Here is a 27,873-nt window from a genome sequence, read left to right as displayed (position 1 = left end):
AAAATTTAAGAAACGTTTATCTAAATTCTTTTCTTTTTATTAAATATGTTAAGAGAATAATCTGGAAAATTTTCATCTTATTTATGAAAGCGGAAAACAAGATTCTAAAAGTGCAAAGGAAAAGACTTGGATATTAGATTATTTATCGTTAAAAATAATTTTTTTTTACTTGTCAGTATTTTTCAGCAAAGAGAGAGAGAGAGAGAGAGAATACCGGGAATATTAGATTGTAAATTTTCTTCTTTGTTCTTTAACGTGCGTTTATATAAAAAAAATATGTATATATAGTTTGCGAAAATGAAGTAAAGATCAATTACAAATAATATACATATGTTGTTTTCATAAATCAGATTTCGGTTAACGCTTTAAATTAATTTTTTAAAATTATTTTAATGTGCCTTCTGGCTTTAAAATATGTGATGAATGAAAAGCGTTCAAATTTTTTTTTGACATCTCAAGTTTCTATTAAATGACTCTATCAACGGACTGATTTAGCATATTATAAATATTTTGGTCCCCATTTTGGTTTTTCATGATGAAACAGAGCATACATTCCGAAATTTTAGTTTAAGCCATCGTTGCATTTTCCTTATGGAATGCGGTATTCTTTCCAAAGTAAGATAGCCCCCAACTTTATTAATCGTTGATTTATCAAATATATTACATCAAACTATCGGGTAAAATGATCTTTGGAATAAAAATTGAACTTTATTATGATTTAGGGAAGCAAGAAGCCGGCATCCTGGCCTAGGGGTAGCGCGTCTTCCCCGAGCTCTAGGCGTTCCAGGTTCGAGTCCTGGTTCGGGCATGGTTGTTCTCCTCCTTGTGTTCTGTAAAAAGAGGTTATGCAAGCGAGTGTGTGTGTTCTATCTTCATTTGAGCTAGAAGTCAGACTTCTGCCCAGGGGCTTTTACCCTCAGAAGCTACTGCGCAAAAATTTTACTTAAAATAGTCACACGACAAAAAAAAAGGGGGGGGGGGAGCATGAACTCAAATAAGCAATTTCATTTTTGTAAATGTAGTTAACTTAAAAACAGATAGCATTTAAAGTTATTAACTCAAGTAAGCTATTAACATCCTTTATTTTTATTTTTAAAAAAAACCTTTCTTGGGGCATGGCTATTTACAAGATAAGGCTTTCGGTTTCTAAAATTTTCTAGATTCCAAAAACTCTTAAAAATTGTTAATTGTGAAGCTATAAGTAATAATCTAATTTGAATAATATTTCTATCATCAATAATTAACGTGTTAGGGAAAATGGAAGCATCAATCTCCGACCATTTATGTGAGTTAGATGATCCATTTTCGAACTTAACCGAGAATTTCATCCATACTACAGCTTATTCAAATCCAATAAAAATAATTTTAACTACCTTTCTCACGAGATAACATGCAAACCGTAATATGTACTGTTCATTCACGTACTCGGAAGCCCTCCACGCTTTTGCGCATGCGTTAGAATGCATTGTATTTAGTTAAAATAGGGATGAGATGAGAAGTTTAAGCTGAGCAATAAGGCGAACTCAAATTATTCGCGGAATCAGGTGGTATAATAACCCCTCATTTTTCTGCGTCCTGCCTCTCGACAAAATACAATCGTCGAAGCGTGTTAGTCACGGAATCCTGAAATGGCCAGAAAAAATATGCAAATTTTTGTACAAAAGATAGATTTTTGATCTCAGGGCGATGATCAGAGAGCATATGAAGATATTTTCCGGAAATCAAAATATGAGAACCATTGCAGTAGATAGATTTCATAAAAGGAATTACCTACATAATCATCCAAACTCAGTTCTAACTTCAAAAATAGGCCGAATTATATGATTGTATGTTGATGAAGATAACAAGCCGGCGTACTGGCATAGGGGTAGCGCATCTTCAACGTCATCTGGGCGTCTTGGGTTCCAGTCCCGGTTTGGGCATGGTTGTTCTTCCGTTGTTCTATCTGTGAAATGTGTGAATTTGCCCTCCTGTAAAAAGGGGTTGTGCAAGCGAATGAGTGATGCATGAGTAGCAAAGTCGTACTCTTGGCCCTAGTTAGCGCTACTGATTAAAAACAAGAGACGCTCCCCCACCGGCTTAAAATCGCTGTCTTTGTAACAGCGGGCTTGTCCATGGCAAGTGCCATAAAAAACAACAACAAACAACAACCACAAATAATAATTAACTTGCTATTTATAACTAATTGCAAGTTTGAGATGCAAAAAACGATAGTTCAAGCAAATAATTTGGTTATCAAATTAAATAAGCATTTAAAAATTTATCGGAGTTACACAAAATGTTGCATGATCTAATTTTTATGGGTATTTATAATTTTCAGTATCTCGAAAAAACAACAACAATGGCCTTGATTGGAAATCTAAAATCGGATCAACCTTGAAGCTGACTAGTTTATCAAAATAAAACAAACTTTATTGCATCAATTCTCTGAAAACAAAAGGAACTTTCCGCTCTTACTATTTCTGAAATGTGGATGCAAAATACAATCCATTTAAATAGCTTTCAATATCACTATTCTATTCATTGCAGTTCCCTGAACATGAACATATAACTGGGATTCAAACGCCTAATTCAGAATGGTACAATTTCAGTTAAAGTGCTCAACCATTTCATCTTTTCGTAAACTATCTATTAACCTCCATTTAACATAAAGTTCAGTCTGTGTTTACATTAACACTATATTTACTCGCACGATTGAAGAGAAAGTAAATCCATTTCATCTTTTTATTCTTTAGCCTTTTACCTTTCCAAAATTATCCGCCATAAACAGAATGGACTCTGATGTGTGCACATGTACCAGGGCACACATTATGTACAGTAGTCCTCGCCAATATGATGAACAATTGCATGCGATGATGAACTAACAGAGTCGTCCATTTTGACGGTCAACAATGGGAAAGTTCTTGTGTGCAAATTACAGCAGATGGCTAGCTTTCATGTCGATATCGATTCTCAGGCACAAGCAGATATGGCAGAGAGATAGCGAGTATTTCATTCTGAGCAAATAAAAGAGGAATGTCGTGCGGTGAAATGAAACGCGATGTTTTTAAACATGTGGAATAAATTAATTGTTCTTGGAAGTGTAGCTGAAATAAATATTTCCAGTATTATGGATTAAACCAACCAATTTTATCATGCGAAGCCAATAAAATGTTCTTTTTTCATATCTATAATCATATATTTCAACTTTTATAATCTCTGGATGTTCAGAATAGTTCATCGATATAATGGCAAACGATGTATAAATTCCTGGAGAGGTGATTTGATGAAAAAAAAGATAGTGTTGTAATTGATGTATTAATTATGGGGGGGAGCAAACAAAGTTCAAAAATATTAATTAGGTTGCATAACCGTAAATGAGGGTAATTAGCAAATTATCTGCAAAATGGCTGAAAAGGGTTCAAATCAGCATGAAAATATTTTTGGAACAATCTTTATTTAATTACCTTTAGTTAAGATTTGAGCATACAATTTTAATCACCGCATATATTCCTATACGAATTTGTTGGCTCATTTTTATTATTCTATAATTTGCTTACGATTCTTTTTAACTTTCTAGTATATGTAATATACAGAAAATATTGTAATCACAAAAACTGAACGCGTCAGAAAGCTAATACTGTTGAAAATGAAGCCTAAAGCATTTCATACAAAAAAAGTTTCAAGTCTATATTACTGCATATATATATATATATATAGATAGATAGATACATAGAGAGAGAGAGAGAGAGAAGATACTGTTACGAATTTGCAATACAAATTGTTTTCCTGCATCATTAGTGCCATAAAGAAGAGAATTTTATAAATAGTTTCGAAGGATGTTGAATAGATATAGCTTTAATAAATACTTAGTTTTGGTGAACATTTGAAGAATTTGCGACAAAAAAGAAGATTCTTGAAACCCCCCAAATTTTGACGATATCTCAGTTACGTACGAAGATACGATATTCGTCTAGAAGCTTCTCTGCTTTGTCACAGTAATTACAAAACACCAGAGAATCAATCATAAAATAATAGTTGACTTAACTTTCACTTTGAACTGTTGATCTCCGATGATCGAAAAGAGCAAGATTGATAAAATTAGATCATAGGTTTTTAGCATCTGAAGTATATATGATTAAACGTAAAACAGTCCATTTAAGGGTTCATCGTTGTACATTATCATCCATCTAAAAGCAATAACTCAAAAACGTAATGACTTAGATAAATGAAATGTGGTAAGCAATCTTTTGATTATAATTCTCGTTCTATGTCATATTTGGGTTGCAATCGGTGAGAGAAAAGGCATTCAAAATACATATTCGATTTCCTTTTACTTGTGTACTAACTGCATTCCAGTGGTTCATCGTCAAATCGACTCTTTTGTATTATTTGTTTGCCAATGCACATGGCTAATAATACACAAGTACTGATTTACTTTATTATGGTGTGAATCACGGTACTCTCATGTACGGAACTTTGAAAATAAATATCTGAACTTTTGTTGCATTCATGGCTTGCTGCAGGTACGTGATTTTTTTCTGTAGAAGGGAGGGGTTATTAGAGAATATATTAGAGAATATGTGAGAAAATATTGTTGCGTACATCTCCGCTGATTAGGTTTCGTATTCACAAACAGACAAAATTTCAAAAAAAAAAAAAAAAAATCCGAGCTAGGAGAAGTCTAAAATTTGAAGATTCACTAAAATCTGTAGTGAAGTTATAATAATAATAATTATTATTACTATAATATTTCAATTTCGTGTACTTGATGCACGGAAACTTAAGAATGAAGATACCTAAACTTGTATTCAGCAGCATGGCGAAGATTAGACAATAAGATATGATTCACTTAAGTGGCATTCAAAGGGATACCGCTAATATATATTCATCCTTTTAAGGGCCATGGGAAATATGCTTCCGGCCAAATTCATCCATTTTTGTATGAAATTACTTAGATTGGCATAAGTTCTGACAAATCTTTCAGTAAGACAGAAATTTAGATGCTTCAGTTCCTTGCCTCACACAAAATGATGTGTTTTGTTACTTAGTTAATAATTAACCTAACTAATTAATGAATCAAATTAAATTTATCTAATAAGCTAAATGATTAACTTTTCTTAAGCCAATCTCAATACTAAAAATATTTTAATATACTGTCGACAAGAAAAAAAATGCCATCTTAATAGGTTAATGCTTCTCAAGACAGAAATCAACGAATAATAAATAGAGGTAAGGTTTGACGGTTTTTCAAACTCGGTTTTTTAAAGTAAATTTCTAATATTTGAAAACCGGTTTTTAAATTAAGAAAACCGGTTTAAAGAATTCATATTATTTTGTAAAAATTAATTTTGAACTTATTTGATTTGTTATTCATTCTATGCAAAGGGCAGCAAACACATTTTTTCAACGTTCATTTCGTCAACGTTTTACATGTGGAATAAAAGCTGAATATCTTAAACTTTTAGAGCTTCATAAAGTCTTGGGATCGATTCGTCTAGCAGTTGAAGGCTTAGGGTGACGAGATGCCAATTTATTAACAAGTGAAGGTACATTTGAATTTCTGTTAAATGAACTAAAAAATTTAAACACTGAAATAAATTTGAAATTATAATATGCTTCAGGAGACCGAATTCAAGAAAGAAGACAAGTAGAATTAGCAACTCTTTTGCTGTATTTGCAAAATCCGCAAAACATTTCTATTTTGGTTAAGAAATCAAGTGTACTTTGTTTAGCTTCAAAAACTGAAATTATTAAGTTAACTGGAAAGATATTGTCTAGAATATTTCCAAATTCTTTTATGGAAACTGATTCTGATGAAGAGCAAATCGAAGAAACTACTCATCAGAGTAATGCTTTTTTTAAAAGAAGCTATGGAAAAATCAATTCATAAGTTTCTTGAAGACCCTGAAGAAAAACTTTCAAATCTAAAGACAATGAAAGCTGAATTTTCATTATTTGAGGCAACGAATAAAAGAACAAAAAAACTTAGATTTGTTATTTGATGCCATGAAAACTATAAAACCAAGCTCAGTAACTAGTGAACGAGTATTTTCAATTACAGGCAATATTGTGTCCAAAATAAAAACGAGTTTTAGCCACCGTTCAGTGCATATTTTATGTTTTTTAAAATCCTACTTTCTTAGAAGAAATTAAAATTAGTGAAAATAATATAAAAATTATTTGAAATTTTTGTTTCAGTTTTCGTTATTTTGTTTAAGTAATATGTATATGTAATCCTTAATTTTTTTTTAAATAAATACTTTGACTTTAATATTGATTTCGTTTTTTTGTTATTTCATAGAAATTAAACAAAATATTTTTCCCTATTCTTTTTTTTTTCGACAAAAATTCGAAAATCGACTAAAACCGGTTTTTTGGAAATATTGAATTCGGAAACCAGTTGTTCAAAAGTCGGTTTTTATATAAACCCTAATGAGAGGTGATTATGGCACTGAAACAGGATTCAAAGTGATTTCAACGTCTCTCTATACGGTTATGAATGTCGATTTATTCAAAATAAACTTAAAATTTATTCAAAAGATATTCGTTTATCGACATGAATTTGTTTTACTAAATAATGGCGTGGCAACAGCTCTGCATTGAAACTAAGAAAAATGCAGACGATTTTCAAAATATCGGAAAAGATAGGAAAATATGAATCACAAAATTAACAAAAAAATTAACTCCTCTTTTTTTTAATTCATATATATTCTTTTCTATAGACTGCGTTATTCATAAAATATGGCAATTAAGCGTAGTTGAAAATATGTATTGACAATTTTCTAAAAAGACTATGACCTTTCCATTAAAAATGTTTTTCCCACCTTTTATTTTTAATTGTACACTGCATATTTTGAATTATAATGAAATCTATATTTTTAACCGACATAATTAAATATTTGTGGTATGTTTGTTGCAGTTTAGCTCAAATCTTAATACAGGTAATACATTTTATATGTATATAAATACAACATGAATCAACGTTAGAATTAAAAGAAAAAAACACTATCATTTAGTCGAATCCAGCCATCTGTAAAAGTAATTTATTTGCTTTGATTGCATTAAAAGCTTATAAAATATTAAAGCATATTTTTTTTTTCAATTTTATTTCAATGAGGTATTGCCGAATTAATGATCCTGAATATATCCTTATTTCAATTAAATATCCAATCTTGCTTCTCTTAAAGGACTTTGAAAAAGTAATTGCAATAAAAAAACGCCAAAGATTTCAATTAAAAAGGATTTCTTCATTAGATACCCGAGGACAAGTATCCGTCTGCAAAGGACATTTTCTTATGACGAGTGCCTTCCCATGAATGAATGAATGAAGAATGCACCTTGTGTTTGTAATTAGCTTAATTAATGAAAGAATCCGTCGCTACGTTTGTTATAGGAAGGAATAGCATTGTTTTTATTATGCCTGCATCTCATTCCATACGTTTGATATACTCTTGACGTCCAATGGTTTTCTGTGGTAGAAGCGTCCTTGTATGTACTCATTAATTTATTAAAATAATTACATTCATCATATTTCATTGCGAAATGCGAACTTACTTACTCCCAGGGTTTTTTGAAGAACTAGAATACTCTAGATTTTTTATTAATTTATATCTTATATTTTTTTATTTGATTTTTCTTTTATTGATTCTGATATTTTGGTACTTCAGATTCAAGAATTCAGATATCCTGCAAGGCCTAATTATTTGGCTTTTGTTTGTACTTATTTAAAAAAATTTAATTATGAAGTTATTAACAAAAGACTACTTGGTGTGAGTTTTTGGTAATCTAGTGCACAAGTAATGCTTCTTTTGTTGGTTAAGTGCGATTTTTTTTAAAAGCAAGGTCATTTGGCTGAGAATCACGAATCCAGGTTTAGGTTTTAAATATTCTTCAAAGATATGGCAACAAAAATAACGAGCCAGACAATTTATATATTGATTTCATCTGTAAATCTATCAAATAGATCAAAATTTTCCAAACTGTGGGTCGCTACAAGATTTTGAATGTACCTTTCCACGATTTTCAAAAATATAATGTGAGTTTAATCACATATTATATTAATCAACGTATTGGATAGCAACATGACAAAAAAAAAAGCGCAACATATAAACAAGCGACTCGTGTCAGTTCAGATTTTAAATACCGGATCAGAAATTCCATTTTGTTATGAACGTTCAGTTCAGTTTGCTTATGCATTCAATTCGAAACAGTCAGTTGTCATTTGGGCAAATATTTTTAAAAAATTATAATAATAATATTTTTTCTTAATAAAAATGTCTCTTTGCTTCATAAAACTTCCTTAGAAGAGAATGTATGCTATTCGTCTCTTAAAAATTAAAAAGTTTCCTGAAAATAAACAAATGGAGAGGGTCAGTTCATGCTCACGTGGCATCTACAAGAGTGTGTCCCTCACTTAATATAATTTTTGGAATTACATGTATCGCACGATAATGGCGATGCCCCCGCGAGCGTCATACAATGCCCAAATTACGAGCTGAGACGCTTACAACGTGACAATGATGTCCTTTAAAAATGGCATTCTATGTCTCATATTATTGTATAGTACCTGGAAGACCAAGCTTCACTCGGGAGGTTTTTTATTTTGTAAAATCGTAAATAAAATCCTATCTTATTGCTTGTTTAAAGTTTTAAACAGGCCGGGATAACCTAGTTGGTAGAGCGTTGGATTCGCGCCCCTTAGGTTGCGAGTTCAAACCCCGCCGGACGAAGATTCCCGGCTTGCTTGGTGGCTGACGCGCGTATAAATCTGTCGTGGTCACAAAGTCCTCCATGTCGAGAGTAATACCACTGAGGGTACTGGATCAGGGGTGATCGTTCTCTGATTCAGGTCTAAATTACGATTTATGGATGAGTGAATGAAGTCCGCCCCGTAAAAGGTAACATAAGAAACAACGGAATTATAAGCAAAGTTATCTAAATGAATTGCAAGCGGGGATGGAAACATAAGAAAAACGCATGGAAGACGCAAGCCTTAACATCTACTCCACTTCCGATACATTAACGCAGCTATCAGAAAGCCACATGTCGATATTTAGTCATAAAAAACGTTTTTTTTTTCAGGTAAGACACCTATATAGATAAACTTAAAAAGAAAAATTTTATCTAAATACAAAATTTGATCCAAATCGTTGGAACCCTTTCCGAGATACCCGAAATGAATTTATATATGTACAAGAATTGCCCGTTTAAAGTTATAAGATTTCTTCCTTTCTTTCTTAATGCATTGGAAAATTCTGTAACAAGAGCTTTGTATCTTTCTTCTTAATTTTATTTAAATGGTAAAATGTTATTTAAAAGATTTCATTGTACATAAAAAACATATAAGAAATCAAAAATTTCTGTTTTTTTAAAATAAATAAGTTGAAACTAAAAAAAAAATGTTTATTAAATGAACCTGTGGATGAGGTGATTAATTTGAGATATTTATAAATTAAACGCAGATTTTTCCCATTTTAATTTGATTATTTTAAAAAGAATTTGAAGTATTTTAAACTTCAAAGAAGGAAAAGGCATATTTATTATTGTTTCAGAATTCAGTTTATCCATCTTTGTAAAATTTGTGATTTAATTATTTTATTTATTAGTTACTGGTTTAATTTATTTATTAGTTAATTAATTAATTTATTTGTTACTGGTTTAAAAGCCATATTTTAGAAAGAACAGATTGAAAAAGTGTTATGTATCAATTTCAAAAGTTTTATATAATTTTTAAAAATATTCAGATAATAATTTAAAAAGTAATTAATGAATTAAAAACTAAATTACTAATTTTAATAAATTAAAAAGTAAAACATTTGAATCCAGAAAAAATTATGGCTTCATTTAAAAGAATTTTTATTCAAATGATTCGATTCAAACATGAAATTGGATCTAAAAAAGTATTTTAGTAATTAAAATAAAATAAGCAGGAAAAAGGTAACCGCAGAAATGAAATCAAGAATAAAAACCGATTATTAAATTCTCATTTTAAATACGCATAAAGATCATTCTGAAATGTTTTTATTTTAAATGTATCGCAGATATATTTTAATGCTTTTTTACATTTGAACGAATGAATACAATTTTACATATGAGTAAACACTTAATAGAATTTAGGATAATAGAAATTTGTCAGATTTAAAAGTCATCTTTCTTATGGTTAAAATATTGCATATTATTTAATATACTTTTAAAAAAATCCATTGGCATTTTATTGAATTCGAAGTTACACCAACAAAAACTTTTAAATATATAAAAAATTAATTTGAAAAAAATTGCAAGATTAATAACTGCTACAATGTTAATAATTGAGAATTTAATCCTCTAAAAAATAATAATAATTTAATCATCAATATTTTTTTCACTGATTTGCGCCATCTTTCTAAAACTTATTTTTGACTTTAAACCTCATACCACTCTGTGTTAAGCATTGCTCAGATGAAAATATTTAAAAGTTATTTTTAGTATAAAAACTAACTATTTAATCAGTTGTAAAAAAATTTTAAGAAAAAAAGAACTTTTTTCTTTAACATTTTGTAATAATTTTTTATGTGTGGATTTTTCCTAAATATTGACAACTTTAAAAAATATATATTTTTTAAATTTTAACAATAGATCATATTGTTGCATTAAAATTCAAATCGTTTACATTCTTTCATTAACATAGCGTGATTTCCTCGTTGTTCGTGTAATTTACTTCAATTGTTGAATCTTTTTTTTTTTTTAATTCTCATATAACAAATGTTTTTTTTTTTTTTTTAAATTTTCAGATACATACGCCACTAGAAATATTAATTATGAACCCAAAGTTTCAAAAACAAGTGTTTTTTTGATCAATTAACTATATTTTTCTCTGTGAAATTCAAATATTTACATTTAAAAGTAAAGATTTTGATTCAATTTTAAAAAATGCTGTTTCTTTAATAGATCTGTAAACCAATGAACGCAAGCATTCGATTTATACACGCATAAAACGACTTTGATGAGAGAAGCAAATGAAAAAAAATTCTCTAGTAATATTAAATTTTTAATCGTATTTCATATAAAGCCGAATTTCAAAAAAGTTAAACGCTATTCACTTGATAGATAGGTTTATTTTACACATAATATAGATAGGTGACTTTGCACATAATTATATATTGTTTGTAATCATTACAGATTACAAATCGATATAATTATGCGTAAAATCTAATCAGTTAAGAAATCACAACATTTGTTGGGAACAGATTCACATTTTTTAAAAAATATGCGCATTAATTGATTGTTTTGATTACGAAAGAATGTATAAATTGTTTTAAAAAGGAATCTTTAGTCAAATGGATCATTTTTCTCAGAAAACACAGTCGCCTTGATTAAAAACAGATATTTAATGGAAAATGAGAAAATGCTCAGCATAACTCTAATTCGATTTATTAATATATTTTATGAATTAAATCTATAGATTCTATCCTATAATTATTTTGCAGATTCTGTTATTACATGAATCCCATCCAAAGATTCTGTAGTTTTCTGAATCATGGAGAACGATTTAATCGTTTTATGAATCATTTGGTGGTTTATCACCGACAACTATGCCAAGTTGTTTCTACAGCAATTGGATCATTAAGCACTACAACTACTTCTTTATGGATTTATACTGAATAAGCATGACGAAACGTATACTTTAATGTAAAATCAACCTTCCTGTATTAACTGGGTTTATTTTATTCAATTTGTTAAAGAATATAATGTAAATAAATGTTGTTTTCTTTTGTGTAACGAAGTTGTTTACCACGTTAGTTAGTTATGCATTAAAAGCAATGATATCTTCGACATGGCTAAAGTAGAAAGCCATAAATCGTATCCAACGATTCGGTAGTTTTATGAATCTTACAAAAATTGAGTTTTTTTCATTGATGAATCTTATTTGTATCCATTTACGGTATTTTAAAGTTTTGGCAATAAAAAGATGCCGTGGTTTATGTACAATAGATATGAATTTGGATTGTGTAATTACTTTAAATAATGATTGTTTAAGTAGATGATAAAAAGTTATGGTCAACAAGCTACTTGCATTTTCTTCGAGAGTTCTATTACCACTATTTAAAATTCTGAAATTTTATTTGTAATTAATATCGATATTCTACCAGCTTCTTCCAGCAAGAAAAGCTAAAGGCTAAAGTAGATAATTAAGAAATGAGAGATGGTAAGTGGAATGAAAATTTGAAAATTGTTCTATAATCAACCATATTTTCAGATGAAACTTAAAATCTTAATTTTAAAAAATTGTTGTCGATAAGTAATTTAATTCTTTTTTGTCAATAGATCCCAATTCAAAATTAAAGAGTGCAATCCTCATTATTTTCAAATTAATTTTATTCTAAATGACAAACATAATGCATATAAAAAGAAAATTCAAAACAATAATTGGAGGTTCTATGATATGTCGTGTTAAGAAAAATTTGCAAATAGAATTTTTTTACCACAACTGGATTACAATCGTATTACAATTAACAATTTTATTTCTCAATTTTTGATTCGTGTAAACTTCAGCTTTACAGCAGTTATCTCAGGGGACATCTCTTTTTCCGTGTTTTGAATGCAGGGCACGACCTTTTAACTTTTGTCGCGAATTATTGATCTGAATAATTTTCTCTAATCAATCCTAAGTATTTTTATACTTTTTTTTTACTCGAAATAAGAATTTTGGAAAAGAAAAAATGAACTATTCTACCAATAACTATTACAACAACTCTTCAATATGAAAAATCTTTGGTTTATAATTTAGATGAATACGAAAATGCTTCTTAAGGAAGTTTGAATCTAAATAACGGAACTCCTTAGATTGATCTTAGTCAAAGCGAATAATATTTTATTTAAATCAATTCATCTTATTTAATGAATGATTTGAAATAGGCCTGCTTGTATTTTTTCCTTCGATTACCTTTATAAAAAAAGCAACAATAAATCGCAGTTTGAATTGTGCATATCTATAAGAATATCAACTCGACATATAAAATGCTATGTATTGGTGCATTAAATGTTTTCATTTATTATCGATATTTGATGAATTAACAGAAACGTTTTGAATAAAATTGTGACTCTTGTTGTTAGGGTCATATTAACCTTTTTAGGGATTTCTGATTCTGACACTCTTAAAAAAACCCTGTGAGAGTGTGACAATACAGATGTGCTTGTACCTTTCTATTTGTTTGTCAATACGTTTTAAAACAGTGTAATTTTGAATGCATCTAATTATTAGAGTATAATTAATAATGTCTATTACATTAATCTTCGTTGGTGATAAAGACTCAGAATTTTTATTTTTATATCTTAAATGCATAAAAATTATCGAAAATTGGGGAATCTTGCATGAAAGAAAAAGAAAATACAATTGTATTTAATTTTTAATGAAAAGTAACAGTTAGTTATTTAACAATTCTCTTCCATATCAATTAATGAATCACAAAATTCAAACAGAGTAAATTTAAATCTAAATATAGAATTATTGTGAAATGAAGGAATAGAATAAATGATTTTTTTAAAAATTCATCTCCAGCTATCATTAACTGTCTACCACGTCTTCTTTTTGTTGTTTCTAATGGCACTTGCCATGGACAAGCTTGCTGACGAGGGCAGCGATTTTAAGCCAAGGGAGCGTCTCTTGTTTTAGTAGCGCCAACTAGGGCCAAGAGTACGTCTTCGCTACTCACGCATCACATGTACAACTCGTTTTTACAGGGGGGGGGGGGCTCATTCACACATCTCACAGATAGAACAGATGAAGAACAACCAGGACTCAAACTCAGGACGCCCAGATCACGAGGAAGACACGCTAACCTTAGGCCAGGACGCTGGCTGCGTCTTCTTTTAATCCTCCCGAATGTACCGATTGTCTACGCAAAAAAATATTATATTGGTTTGGATAGATAATCGGAGTCGTCTGCTAAAATGTGATGAAAACAAAGAGAGTTGGAATGCCCGTTAAGAGATTCACTTGAGAATTTTGGAGGAAAAACACAAGTCAAGAAGGTAAGTCCCCTATTTGGTAGAAATTGTTAAGCTTGTTTTCTTCCTAATATAAAACCATAACCAACTTATTATGAAACCAAACGTTTATAAAATAAAAACTGAAAATTTGGCTGAACACACTTATGCAATCGATAGCCATTGTTTGAGTTTTGAATCCACCACTAAAGTTTGTATGCAATTATTATAATTATTTCTGCAAAATCGAACTATCACCACTAATTTACAGAAAGAATTTTTTTATGTAACTCAATGATTATTTTCTTAAAAAACGAGCATTATAACTATTATGTCTGTATGTTCTTCAAAAAACAGCTGTATGTCAAAATGCCTATTATAGATCTGATTCTCAACTGTACAATTGTTTTTAATTGCATCCATTCAACTTGCATATTAATATTAGCACTCTAAATTGTGTACACAGCTATGAGTACAACGATTAATCCATTGGTATCGGATTGATAAATAAACAACATAAGTATTTTGTATGATATATTCGTCAAGACCAGTGGTATGTTGAAATATTTATTATACTGTTGGCTCTTAATTGTACAAGTGTGTTCAATTACATCAATTCAACTTGTTGTATTCATTGCATGCTAATATACGATTAATCCAATGATATCAGATGAAATATTAAACATAATAAATATTATAAACGACATATTCTTCAAAAACGGCTGTGTAACCAAAATTATTATTATAGAATTGGTTCTTCATTGTATAATAGTGTCCAATGACATCAATTCATCCTTCATATTAACCTTTTGCACTCGGATGGTGACTTTCATTCACCATTCAAGACGGTGTGTCATTTTAATGTTTTATTTATTTATTTTTTGATTTAAATTGTTAAAAATACCTACAGAATGGTAAAAGATGTAGATTAATTTTTTTCTAGGAAATTCAACTTAAAACAATAGTATGTATTTTGTATGTGTTAATAAACAAGTTCATGTATTAAATAGATAATTATGCATCGAATTACTTTTTTTGAATGCAAAGGGTTAATGTTAGTTATACAGAAATAAGTAAAACGATTAATCCATTGGTATCAGATGAAAACTCGAGCCGATCAAAAGAATCGGATCTAATTTGAATCTCCCCCTCTTTACCGAAATAAAAACGATTCGATCCCACCCCTCCCCGTCATTTTTTCGAACAGCCCGTTCTTCGCTGCAGACTGCTTCTTTCCCATCGCCACTCAGGCATCGTGCTTAAAGTTTTTGTGAAAGCACCGTTCCGTCGACACTTTTTCCGGGGAGTAATTGAATCGGGATCCACCTCCCCGCTCCGTCCGGGGATCCTTTCCTCGGTGGGGCTCGGAGAGGACGCATCGAGCCGACGGATCAGAGAACGAGTTGCCGCTGGGATGGGCTCGGGTGCGGCCAAGCGGGAAAAGGGGGATCGCCAATCGATCCACCAATGGCCGTCTCTCGCTTTTGTGGAATGCACGGGTGCCGCGGTTTGAATGTTATGGCTGGCAATTTGCTTTTAATCCTAATATTTCTAGAGGTATACACAAGAAAGTGATTAACCCAGCAGACAGCAGTAAATGTATATTTGCATCCATTTTGCATTTTTAGCATTGTAATTATGCCTAAGGCTTGTAATTTTCGTACTTATTTTTTAATTACTGCCAGTCACCCTATTGCCACAGAACTAAGCCGTATAAACAGGGATTATTATGACTGGATGTTATGCTCATTCACTATCCAACTTTTGCATAAGAAAACAATGGCCACCAAAAGTTTAAAGAAATTTCAAACTTTATAGAAATTTTTTTCATTATTTCTTTTAATATTTTTAAATTTCCACGGTATTGTAATATTGTGTTAAAATTACTATCCATAGAGTCTTCCTCTAATTTCTTTGGGTTCGATACATTCTGTAACTGTAATTTTCGTATTGCCTGTAAATTTCGACCCGCCTATTACGATACAGGGCAAATTATTGGATCTAATGGTAGATTACTTGGGTTACAGGTATTCGCACGGAAAGGAAGTTTCCAAAATTTTAACATGTTTTTTTAATTAAAATTTAAAAGTAATTTCAGTTTTCCCCTTTTACTTTTGGAGTTATTATTGAAAATTTTGTTGCCTCTTTTTTACGCCACTTTAAAATTTAAAGAAAAGCTAATTCTGCGATATCAATTCCATTTTCGCACATTCTTATTTTTCTTTTTAATAAATTATTCAAAATATTTTTAAATATACTTCCTAGGTATTGCACAGTGTTGTACAATATTGGATGGTATTATATGATATTAATAAATATTCCACAATATTATGCAATAGTGCGAATATTGATCAATGTCATGCAATATTGTACAGTATTTGTGCGCTACTAGAGTTCATTTTTAATTTTCATTGTTTTAGTTATTAGTTAGTATCAATTCTATTCTATACATTCTTATTTCTCTTTTTAATAAATTATTCAAAATATTTTTAAACATACTTCCTAGGTATTGCACAGTGTTGTACAATATTGGATGGTATTATATGATATTAATAAATATTCCACAATATTATGCAATAGTGCGAATATTGATCAATGTCATGCAATATTGTACAGTATTTGTGCGCTACTAGAGTTCATTTTTAATTTTCATTGTTTTAGTTATTAGTTAGTATCAATTCTATTCTATACATTCTTATTTCTCTTTTTAATAAATTATTCAAAATATTTTTAAACATACTTCCTAGGTATTGCACAATGTTGTACAATATTGGATGGTATTGTATGATATTAATAAATATTCCACAATATTATACAATAGTGCGAATATTGATCAATGTCATGCAATATTGTACAGTATTTGTGTGCTACTAGAGTTCATTTTTAATTTTCATTGTTTTAGTTATTAGTTAGTATCAATTCTATTTTACGCATTCTTATTTCTCTTTTTAATAAATTATTCAAAATATTTTTTAACATATTTCCCAGGTAGCACAGCCTATTGCATAATATTGCGGAATATTGATTAATATCATATAATATTGCACAATATTGTTCAATATTATACAAGATTGCGAATATTGTTCAATATTATACAAGATTGCGAATATTGTTCAATATTATACAAGATTGCGAATATTGTTCAATATTATACAAGATTGCGAATATTGTTCAGTATTATACAAGATTGCGAATATTGTTCAGTATTATACAAGATTGCGAATATTGTTCAATATTATACAAGATTGCGAATATTGTTCAATATTATACAAGATTGCGAATATTGTTCAATATTATACAAGATTGCGAATATTGTTCAATATTATACAAGATTGCGAATATTGTTCAATATTATACAAGATTGCGAATATTGTTCAATATTATACAAAATTGCGAATATTGTTCAATATTATACAAGATTGCGAATATTGTTCAATATTATACAAGATTGCGAATATTGTTCAATATTATACAAGATTGCGAATATTGTTCAATATTATACAAGATTGCGAATATTGTTCAATATTATACAAGATTGCGAATATTGTTCAATATTATACAAGATTGCGAATATTGTTCAATATTTATATGCTACTAGGGTTCATATTAATTTTTATTGTTTTACTTAATGGGTTTATATTTCTTGCGACTTGATGCTACGAATATTAAATAGATATTTCTGTGAATACGCCATCTTGCTATATAATTACGAGCAATTTTTTTTAAAAAAATAGAATGAGATTAACAAAGCAAACTAAAATATTATTTCGGCAAGATGTTTTGAACTAAAGGTTCAAATCGCTTTCTAATATTTTTTTTGATCAATCTATAATTTTTTGATCAATCTATAAAATAGTTATTGGCATTAAAACAAATGGAGAATACAAAATTTAAAAATTTGATTTTTTAATCGTTTAATGGTCAATTAATGTATTAATTTAATTATTATATTTTCGATTTGAAATAAGAAAGATCTTCGCATGCAAAATTTGAAATCTTGCAACACAATGCTAAATTTTCGATATATAAATCCGTAATTAGAGTAGCATTTAATTTTAAAAAACATAGGTAATTTAGATAGTTTTAATATATATGAATTGACATAACAATGCAGCTACCAAATAGAATATGTCATTTAGTTAGATAATAAATTCATTAATCAAAAAATTAAATCTTCCCTTTTCTATATTGCAGTTTACGATTGTTGTCTTCTCTCTATTGCATTCAGCAATATCTGTGTATCAATGAGTTCAATTTGTACTTTTACGACTGTATTGTACAGCCGCATTCTGTGACCAACTGCTCACGGGGTGTTAAGAATTGTATTTATTTTCAATTAAATCTCTGAAATATAAATTAACCTCCATCATTTCGTCAAAAAAATATTTTTAAGAATAAGCATCAAATTGCCATAAACATTAAAGCAGAGTTATTATTTCTGTTCTGCTCATTGTACATATGAACTTTTCTAACGGAAACTAATTTCATGTCGTCACAGCGTTAATAACAGCGAAATTACCATGTTCATTTATCTTATAAATAAAGAACAGATATATAAAGAAAGCTTCTTATTCAACATTCAACAATGAAACTCAAGTGATTAAATATTAATTGAAACGAACAATCTCAGGGCAACAATATAATCGATTATTTAAAATTAAGCAAATACATAAATACATCATATAATTTTAAAAAATTGCGAAAAATCAGAAAAAAAATTGCCCGGCTATTAAATTAATGCAATTAAACACGCAATTTTTTCAAAATTTTTTTGAAATAGCATAAAAAAAAGTTTTTGTGCAGTATTGAAAGTTATTGTGGAAAAAATCCAAAATTCATCTTAACTTTTATTCATTTAAAATTCTAATTAAAATTTCAAAAAAAAAATTTCCGAGATGCATATTTTATCCCACCCTAAGATATAAATGTATCAAATTTGGTAGCTGTGGGTGAAACGGTTTGCCCTACAGAGCGTCACACACACATTCATTTTTATTTGTAGTAGAAACAGAAATTATCCAACTGCGGTTGAGAGATAATAGTTTATTCAGGGTAGGATTTAAAAAAATGTAATTCATAAAAACGATAGGTTGATTTTATTTTGTTAAGCAGGAAGTATTGATTTATTTTATTTCATTTCCAGCGCTGTTGTTTGAAATCACGAGAAAATCTTCTTTAAATAAAATTATATAATTCATTTTATTACAAAATACATAATTCATAAAATTTCGTAATTTAAATCATAGGAATGCATACAAATAAAAGTTTAAATAACTACTTTTTTTATTTTGAAATAATCAAGACAAACATTCAAAGAAACTTTAAATTCGAGACTTACAACGTAACATTCCTCACACATTTTAAAAAATTTTAATCTAATAAACTGAATACTATCCTGGCATAAAGAAAATGCGGAATACATATGAGATTTTTGAATGACGATCTCGTTATTTTCACGCGTTTCTAGGGATATGTCCCTAAATGCAGTCGGGACAACAAAGATAATCACGATTTCATACAAATAGAGATTAAATATTTTCTAAGAGTTTTGGTTGATTTTTATTGCAGTTGCCATTTGAGGTATTTATTCGTCTGATTATTATTTTGATATAAACACATATTATTAATTAATTGCATTTAAACCTGCTAAGGAAATAATAACTTAATTAACATGTTAAAAACAATTTAATTAATTAATAGAATGTTTAAGAAATAACAGAATTATAAGTGCTTAAACACTGCAGTTGCCATTGGATGTATTAAATAGTCTCATTATTATTTTTAAAATTTATTACGGAAAGAAAAAGAAGAAAAAAAATGAAAAAGATAATTTAACGCCATCGAAATCTAAGCCAGAAAATAAATAATTTCTTGGAAATTCTGAATAAAGATATTCTCTAATATTTGAGATTTAAAAATTAAAAAAATAGAGCATTGGAAAGATTTTTATGAATTTTGTTGCAGAAATGTAAATAATGTACTTGATAAGATATATTGTAAAATTAAAATACCTAAACTTGAAACTAAATAAATGTATAAATTCAAAAAAAAAAATCGAGTTAAAATGAACATAATAATATCAATTAAATACAATAAAAATATGCATAAAATAGACAAAATTTTTAGATCGAATGAAAAAAAAAAGGGCACTTTTTTCAATTTTGCAAGTAAACTCTCTTAATACAGCATGAAATTCATTATTAAATATCATTGTGAATACAATCGATTAGGAGCAGTATTTTCTTTTGATATAATACCTCAAAAGATATGAAAAAAATAATAATAAATAAATAAAGCATGATTCTGTGTTATTTTAAATCATCTTTCTTGGAAAATGAAATGCTAAGCTTAGTTTAAATAGTCTTAATTTAAAACTTTTTAATAAATAAATTTCTAATTTTTTAAAAAGGAAAACGAGTGAGCCTTAAAATTTTCCGTCTGTGGACAAATAAATGCGTATTACTCAAGAATTTTCAAATGCTTGTTTACGGCATTTTATTAATATAAACTTGATTCTAAAGGTTATCTAATGCCAAGAAAAATAAAAATAAAAACTTTTAATTGAAGGTTTGTGAGCATTTTATCCTGTAATGGCGGATTTTGCATCTAATATCTCACAATTTTTTTTCTTGTTATATTCGTAGGATATATTACACTAGTTAAAAATAAACAATGCACAAAGATTTGAAGCATATATATTTTTTTTATGTTAACAATCGAAAATTCAGTTTTTGTTGCGCAAAAAGGAGTTTTTGATTATGCTTATTAATTTTCTTCTGTTGATATATTATGAAATTATCTCTAAGAAAGAGGATGACTTTTTCAATCAATAAAATACATTAAAACCAGCTTGAAAAGGCGAAAGCTATTTTTGTTTGTATATGAATCATTCACAAACCTAATGGATTGAATTTTTCATTATTTAATTGTTTATTTGTATTTTAGTTTCAAAGTACTTGAATACTATTAACTTTTATATGCACGATAAATTTCTTCAATAATAAGAATCAAGATAACTTAATAAAAAAATTTTTATTAGAAATTGGAAAAAAAATATTTATTTCATAATAAAATTTACTTTATATAAATTTACAAACACATACCGCAATCCGTTGTTATAATTTTTTCACCTCAAGTCCATTAGAAATAGAAGCTATCATTAAATAATAAAGTTTTTTTATCAGTAAAAAATTCCTTTGAAAATTGAATGTGATGTTATTACTTCTTTCACTTGCTTTATTGATAAACTAATTCGGTCAGGTAAAAATTTAATAATAATGACAATTTAGTAGATTCATTATTTTTTATATTTTATAATCTGTTAAATAGAAGCTTCAACTGCAATAGTACATTCTAGAATGTTTTTTGAATTTGTATTTAAATGAAATTTTTTAAAAATTATATTATCCTTTTTCTCTATTTTCTGTATTTGAAATTAGTCGGTCGGCGGGTATATAGATTGGAAAATTTTCTCTATTCGATTGCTTCCAAAAGAACGCTACGTTTTTATTGTTAAATTTCAAATAAGGTTTGCCGTTAGAACTTATTATTATTAGTTATTTTCTTATGTACCTCCATACATGGAGAATCTTACAATCATCGAAAAATTGGACTTCGAGATTTTAATGAAATTCAACTCGGAATTAAATGAGAAAATAACTAATAAGAAATATTTTGAATTGTATGCATTGTTTGTCTGTTTGTATATGAAATAGGATAATGCAAAATTAAGAATGGAATTAGCATTTGGTTCTGACATTAAACTTGTGAAATTTATCAAATTTTATACCAAATCTCTTCAACATAAATATATACTTTACCAGAAAAAAAAAATACTCCGTTTTTTTCATAGTAATGAATTTAAACGAAAAAAAAAAAAACTTTTTAGAATAATTTTCTAAAAAAAAGTATTGGTTTTTTTTTCCTTGATTTGGAAAATATTATACATATTTTCATTTAGATAATTCGTTCCAGTAAAAATGCTAAAACATTTGTATTAAAATCCTAATTTATTTATTTCCCAATAATTCCAGTTGATTCATTTTTTTTTTTTTTTTCGTCATTGCTTATGTCTGAGCAGTGACGAAGAAAGAAAAAAAAAACATAGAAGAAACGAAATTTACTATCAACATACTTATTTAATAATTACAAAAATAATATTTACGTTTTGAATAATTACTTATTGTATTCAGTTTCTTCAAATGCAGCATTACATGCTGATTGAATATATCAATCAAAATCAATAGTTCCGGTACCTCTAGTAATTTTTATTAGCAAAATTTTGCTTGTAAATATCTTTTGTAATTCCTCAAAATTATCAAAATAGTTAATAATCTGGATAATTGAATAATTTAGGATCTCCATTATATTTGCATTTGAGGTATCGCGGTAAATCTGTTTAAAAAATATGAGAAAAAAGGGGAAAAAAGACCGAAATAAGGCTAGATGTAGGGCAAAAAAAATTGCTCTCTTTGTATATTGATTTTTGTTATAATCTTGGGAAAACATTACAATTAAAAATTCAAATAGTCATGTACAGTTAGGAGCGAAAAAAATACCATTTTAAATATTTAGAAAAATTTAAGTTATAATATCACATAAGTACTTATTTTGTCTACATATCATACATGATATTCTAATTTGGAAGTACGCAAGGGCCTTCAGAGCAGAACAATTTTATTTTTTATATTTCGATCGAAAATAAAGCTATTTTTGCATTTTTTTCAATCATTGTTTGCACTCATTTGATGAAAAAAGATTTGGAACCTCCTTTTGATTTCAAATCTATTTAAAAAGAAAGCAGAACACTAACGCATCTATTCAATTTCTTGAATAATTTACTTAAATATGCAAAAAAATAATAACTATTGTAAAAAATATACAAAATAAATTATAAAAACTCTTTTCATAATTCATTTTTTATTATATATATTTATTTCCCAATTCATGTTCATCGATTAAGGGTAATAAAATTATATAAATGAGAAATAATGAATTTCTAAATCATGTTTTAGGATTTATGATCTACTATCCGTAATTTCTCACTGTGAATACGCAATGCATTGCTCGCTTTACTTCGTATTAACATTAAAATCAAGGTATTCAAGGGAAAGAAATTAAATCCTTAAACTAAATTATTTTTTATATCTATATATTCATAATATTGAGATATTTTTCAACAAATTCTACCTTTTTTATAAATTTCCTATTTTAAATTCAATTATTAAAATTGATGCGCCTTTCCTTAATATAATTGCAATAATTTAACTAAAAAATTTTGTATTCGTCTTCAAATGACAAGATTTTTTATTCATTATCTTTGAACGAACTTCTTTTTTTTTTTTTTTTTTTTTTTTCGAATTAACAAATGAATTAATGCCATAACGACATTTTATTTTTAAAAAAATTACTCAATTTTATTTTCAGGTTAAAAAAAAAAACATCGGTTCTCTCTCTCTCTCTCTCTCTCTCTCTCTCTCTCTCCTCCCCCTAATCCCTGTATTTTTTTTTTTTTTAATTATTAGGCTCAGTATTGAAATACAAAATATGATGCGCTTTTTTCTTTTCGATATTTTGTCAATATATACCTATCCAAATTCATGCTATTACGTAACAGACTAAAATTTGCTTTAAATCATTTCAGTTTTAAAAAATTTTATTTAATTTGTCTGCATGTGCTTACATAAATTTTTTAATTCAAAGTATTCTTCGACAAAGTAGTTGCTGCCCTTTTCATGGCTTATAAAGAAAATAGGAGAAAATATGATGTTTATTATTTTAAAAATAATATAATTTAACAATGAATTTATTACCAGTGTTTCATTATCACAAGCTGGATTCTCATTTAAAATTCATTAACAAATAATCTTCCGTTTTTCGTTCACTTAGTGAATTATATGTTATAATATTTTTAAACTAATGAATTCATTAACTGGAATTTTTTAATCTAAAATTTTTATTTTTTACAAGTTTTTTTTTCTTCTTCTTATTTCTGTATATTTTCAAATGATTTCTCTAAAAAAAATTTGAAAAATAGCATCCATATTTGTTTATATGTATTCAATATGTATGTATCAAACAATAAGCTATAATGCATTATATATCTTTTTATGAACCGAGTTTATTTTAAATGCTACAAAATCAGAATGGTATCTTTCTTCATCATTTATATAATATTAATGTGAAATGAGTTTTTAAACTCACAATTTCGCACACAATCACTTAACGATTGATTAAGTATTTTATAATCTGCAAGAAAATATGAATTGTTGGGGTAAATCTGAAATAGGTGAAATATTAAAATTTTGTCATGCTTTCAAATTGTAAACAGGAAACCATATAAAATTATATATATTCTTAGAAATTGCTTTTATTTTCGTATATGTCGTCGCTTTGTACATTACAAATATTAAATACACTTATTTCGGAGTTTGATATCATTGCTGTGACTCAGAATAAACTCAATCATTGAAAAGATCATATTTTGAATTTTAAAATTATTTAAAAACCATTCTGATAGTTGAAATCTGAAATAATTGCCGAAAAACATCGAAATTGCAAAATTAATTTATATATATATATATATATATATATATATATATATATATATATATATATATATATATATATATATATATATATATATATAAAACATTAATATAATTTCATGTAATCCGTCAAGTTTAATGCTTAACTATGACAATGCTTATATTTGATTGCATTAAAATTTTTTAATTGATTTAGCATAAAAATCGTATCTTCCATTTCTTTTTCCTTATTACATATTTTCAATCATTGTCAGGAGAGGCGTCATAGGCACGTAAGGAAGCGGAGATCTTTTAAATAAATAAAAAGAAAAAAAAACTTTTATTATTATATCTTTGTGCATTTTGAAAAACAGCTTAAGAATGAATTCGGTAATAGCTAAATAAAGATAATCACCCCTACATCCTAGTTGTTAGAAGCAGCCTGGAAAAGCAGGTAATTAATTATTTTCTTTTTTATTTTAATTGTGTATTGATGTTATTAAAGGGTATATTACAGATTCCCTATCATTTATTTACATTTTACATATTATCTATCCTACATAAAGGTAAATACTACTTGAATGAACCGTTTATTCAATTTATTTAATCATTTTCCATATTAATTTAAGGAGATTAATTGTAATTTCATTGATACTACCAGAGAATTAATGTTACTGCTTTAAGAAATAAATATTAACTGAAACAAGATTCTGGATTGTTTTTAACAAAATTAAAAATTCTAACTTAAAGGTTTCGATTGCACAATTCACTAAGATTTCAGAAAATTAATTAATTGTTAATTAAAACGATTTCATGATAATATTTTGAGGGAAAACGATTCTTTAAGTTTTAAATTAGTGAAATGACATACAGTGTAACTGTAAAACATGAGTATTAAATAAAAATTCTCAATATAAAAAAAATAAAATAAATAATTAACAGAAATAAAATTATTAACTTTTAATTAAAAGATAAGATATATTTTGTTAAGATAAAATCGTTATTCTTTGAAAGTTCAACCATATTCCCTATTTAACTTTGTGATGTTACTTCATAAAGATACTGATTTTATGAAAATAACAATAAAAATAATAAATATAGAAAAAGTTGCTGAAAAGTATTACGAAAGAAATTTTCCGGTATACATAAATGATCATTTTCAAGTATACGTCTAAATTCATTAATTTCTAGTAGCTAATTTATAACCAATTAATTGAAAACAATTTTTATTTAAATAATATGCATTTTCCAATGTTTTGTTATGGTTAAATAATTCAGAAGTTATGCTGTTATTTCAAAAATTTTATATTTCAATCTGAAAAATTTGTGATTATCAAAACACTCTGGAACAAATTCTAATTACTCTAATAACAAATTTAATTAAATCTATAAAAACCGTTTTACTTTTTATTATAATTAGCTTTTTCAATTTTGTAACCAAAAAAGTAAAGGAAGCAAAAAAAAAAAAAAAAAAAAAAAAATCTTTAAACAATCACAAAGGAGATTTATTCTAGCTTGTTTAAAAATTACTTCCGATAGCGTGTAATTTTCGATATTAAGTTCAGAAAACTCTTACTGTTCTGATTTTGCTTCTTTAATAGTTTGTTTTCATTATTAATTCGGAAATTTTAATTTTGAGTTTCTGTTCAAAATGATTAAATTTTCATAATCTATATCTTAATATGCGAGTTTTTTTTCATAAATCACACACATTTGCATTTTTCTTCTGCTTTTTTAATAAATATTGTTAATAATCTCAAAACAATAATTTGTATAAGTAGATTCGTTAACAAAAATCTATTTTTGCATATGTCCTTTTTTTTATTTGAAATTATTTTTTTTGAAGTTTGCTCTTTAATCTAAATTTTAAAGAATATTTTTTCTTCAGAAGTCTATTTAAAACTTTTGAGAATAACGAATAATAAATTGTTAATAATGATATTTTCCAAAATACTATTTCTATCAAATTAAAATTTCAACATATAATGAAATCTTTCTTTATTTCATGAAATTATTTAAACAAAAAAAAATAAATAAAGGAAACCAGAGAAGAATGGAATATTTTACTTACCCAGACTTAATAGCTTCTTTGGAATCCATATTGCAGAAACTACGAATGTGAGTTTTCGAATAAGGTATTCTTCATGCGAAAGTTCTTTAATGATTTTACCATATATTTTTACATAACGCTTTGAAATTCTGTTTGGTTCCTTTATGTAGACATAACTTATAATTTTAGAATTTCCACTGGTAAATTATGTTCATAGTAATTTAACAAAGCTTTGCGATTTTATAATCATAGCAAAAAAAAAGTTTGAAAATTTTTGATAAATTCAATTTTTCTTTAACAAATGTTGGACAGTAGAATTTGGAGATGTGGGATCTTATCAAACACTGTATTAAATTCGATGAGGAATTTCAGTAGAAAAGTTTTCATAAATAAAATCCTTTAATTCTCATCAAAATTGAATTATTTATATCAATAGAAATGATTAAAATTAAAGAAAGCGATAGAACATGAAGTGGTGGTATCAACTTTAAAATTTTGGACTTTTATGTTTCAAACTTAGTTCAGTAATCACCATTGGACAGTAAAGTTAGTTGCTGATGATCCAAAGCCCAACCAACAACTACCGTTGACGAACCAGAACAGCAGATGTGTTTTGCTTTGTGTTTGACTTTACATACGGAAACCAGGACTGTTTTTTGTCACACCTTCACTTTTTCTCAAGTGCAAATTAAAAAGTCATAGTTCAGTAATTTTGACAAATTTTGTCCGTACGGTCAGTCGTTCCACGATGGTCCTCTTAACACCTTGTTCGATTAAAAGTACAGCTGGAGTCTACCACAAACGTCAAAAAGTTGAGACGATTTCTCTGGTACAAATGACCCACCAGAGCAGATGCTGGTTTAAAGAAGTGCCACACTATGGGGGAGGGGGCGATGTTAAGAGAACCCCTCTAAAAAAAAGAATAGTCCTATTCACGGACCTCAGTCTACTCTCTGCCACCACAAAGACTGCTCACCAACCGAACAGTGTAGACTACAAGAGGTACCCGTGTACGACTGGAAGACCCTCCAAAATTCGACTGGGGTTTGCGAAAAAAGGGAGAGGGGGGGGGTCTTCTGCAAATTAGCTCCCATGGGGTAGGAGGAAAGCTACCAGAAAAGGCGCAGGTGTGTGTCGCCCATTTGCGGCCAACGCAAAAGGGCGCTTCGCGGTGGTTCGCTCCCGTCGCACGCCCCGCTAGTTCCGAACGTCCAATGAGGGACGAGCTAGCATCTGCAGGTTTCCGCCAATCGAAGTGGCTGCTTTTTTCCCGTACCACTTCAGCGGCGTCGGAACTGCCACAACAATGGCTCGGCCAGAAAACTTTTTACCGTTCCCTCCTCCTCCCTC

At 28.1% G+C, this 27,873-nt stretch overlaps 1 protein-coding gene across 1 annotated transcript in view; it reads right to left on the bottom strand.

Moving 5' to 3' along the window:
• Positions 1-26,846, bottom strand: part of LOC129966607 (fez family zinc finger protein 2-like) — a 35,327-nt gene extending 8,481 nt beyond the window's left edge. Inside the window, exon 1 of the mRNA XM_056081104.1 lies at positions 26,545-26,846. The gene's annotated coding sequence lies outside the window, so the exon portion shown is untranslated. The remainder of the gene's footprint in view (positions 1-26,544) is intronic.
• Positions 26,847-27,873: the final 1,027 nt, after the last annotated feature.

Source organism: Argiope bruennichi, chromosome 4 (genome assembly GCF_947563725.1).
Source record: "Argiope bruennichi chromosome 4, qqArgBrue1.1, whole genome shotgun sequence".
Lineage (NCBI taxonomy): Eukaryota > Metazoa > Arthropoda > Arachnida > Araneae > Araneidae > Argiope > Argiope bruennichi.
Note: the sequence above shows the minus strand (reverse complement) of the source record. Positions and strands in the feature narration are given on the sequence as shown.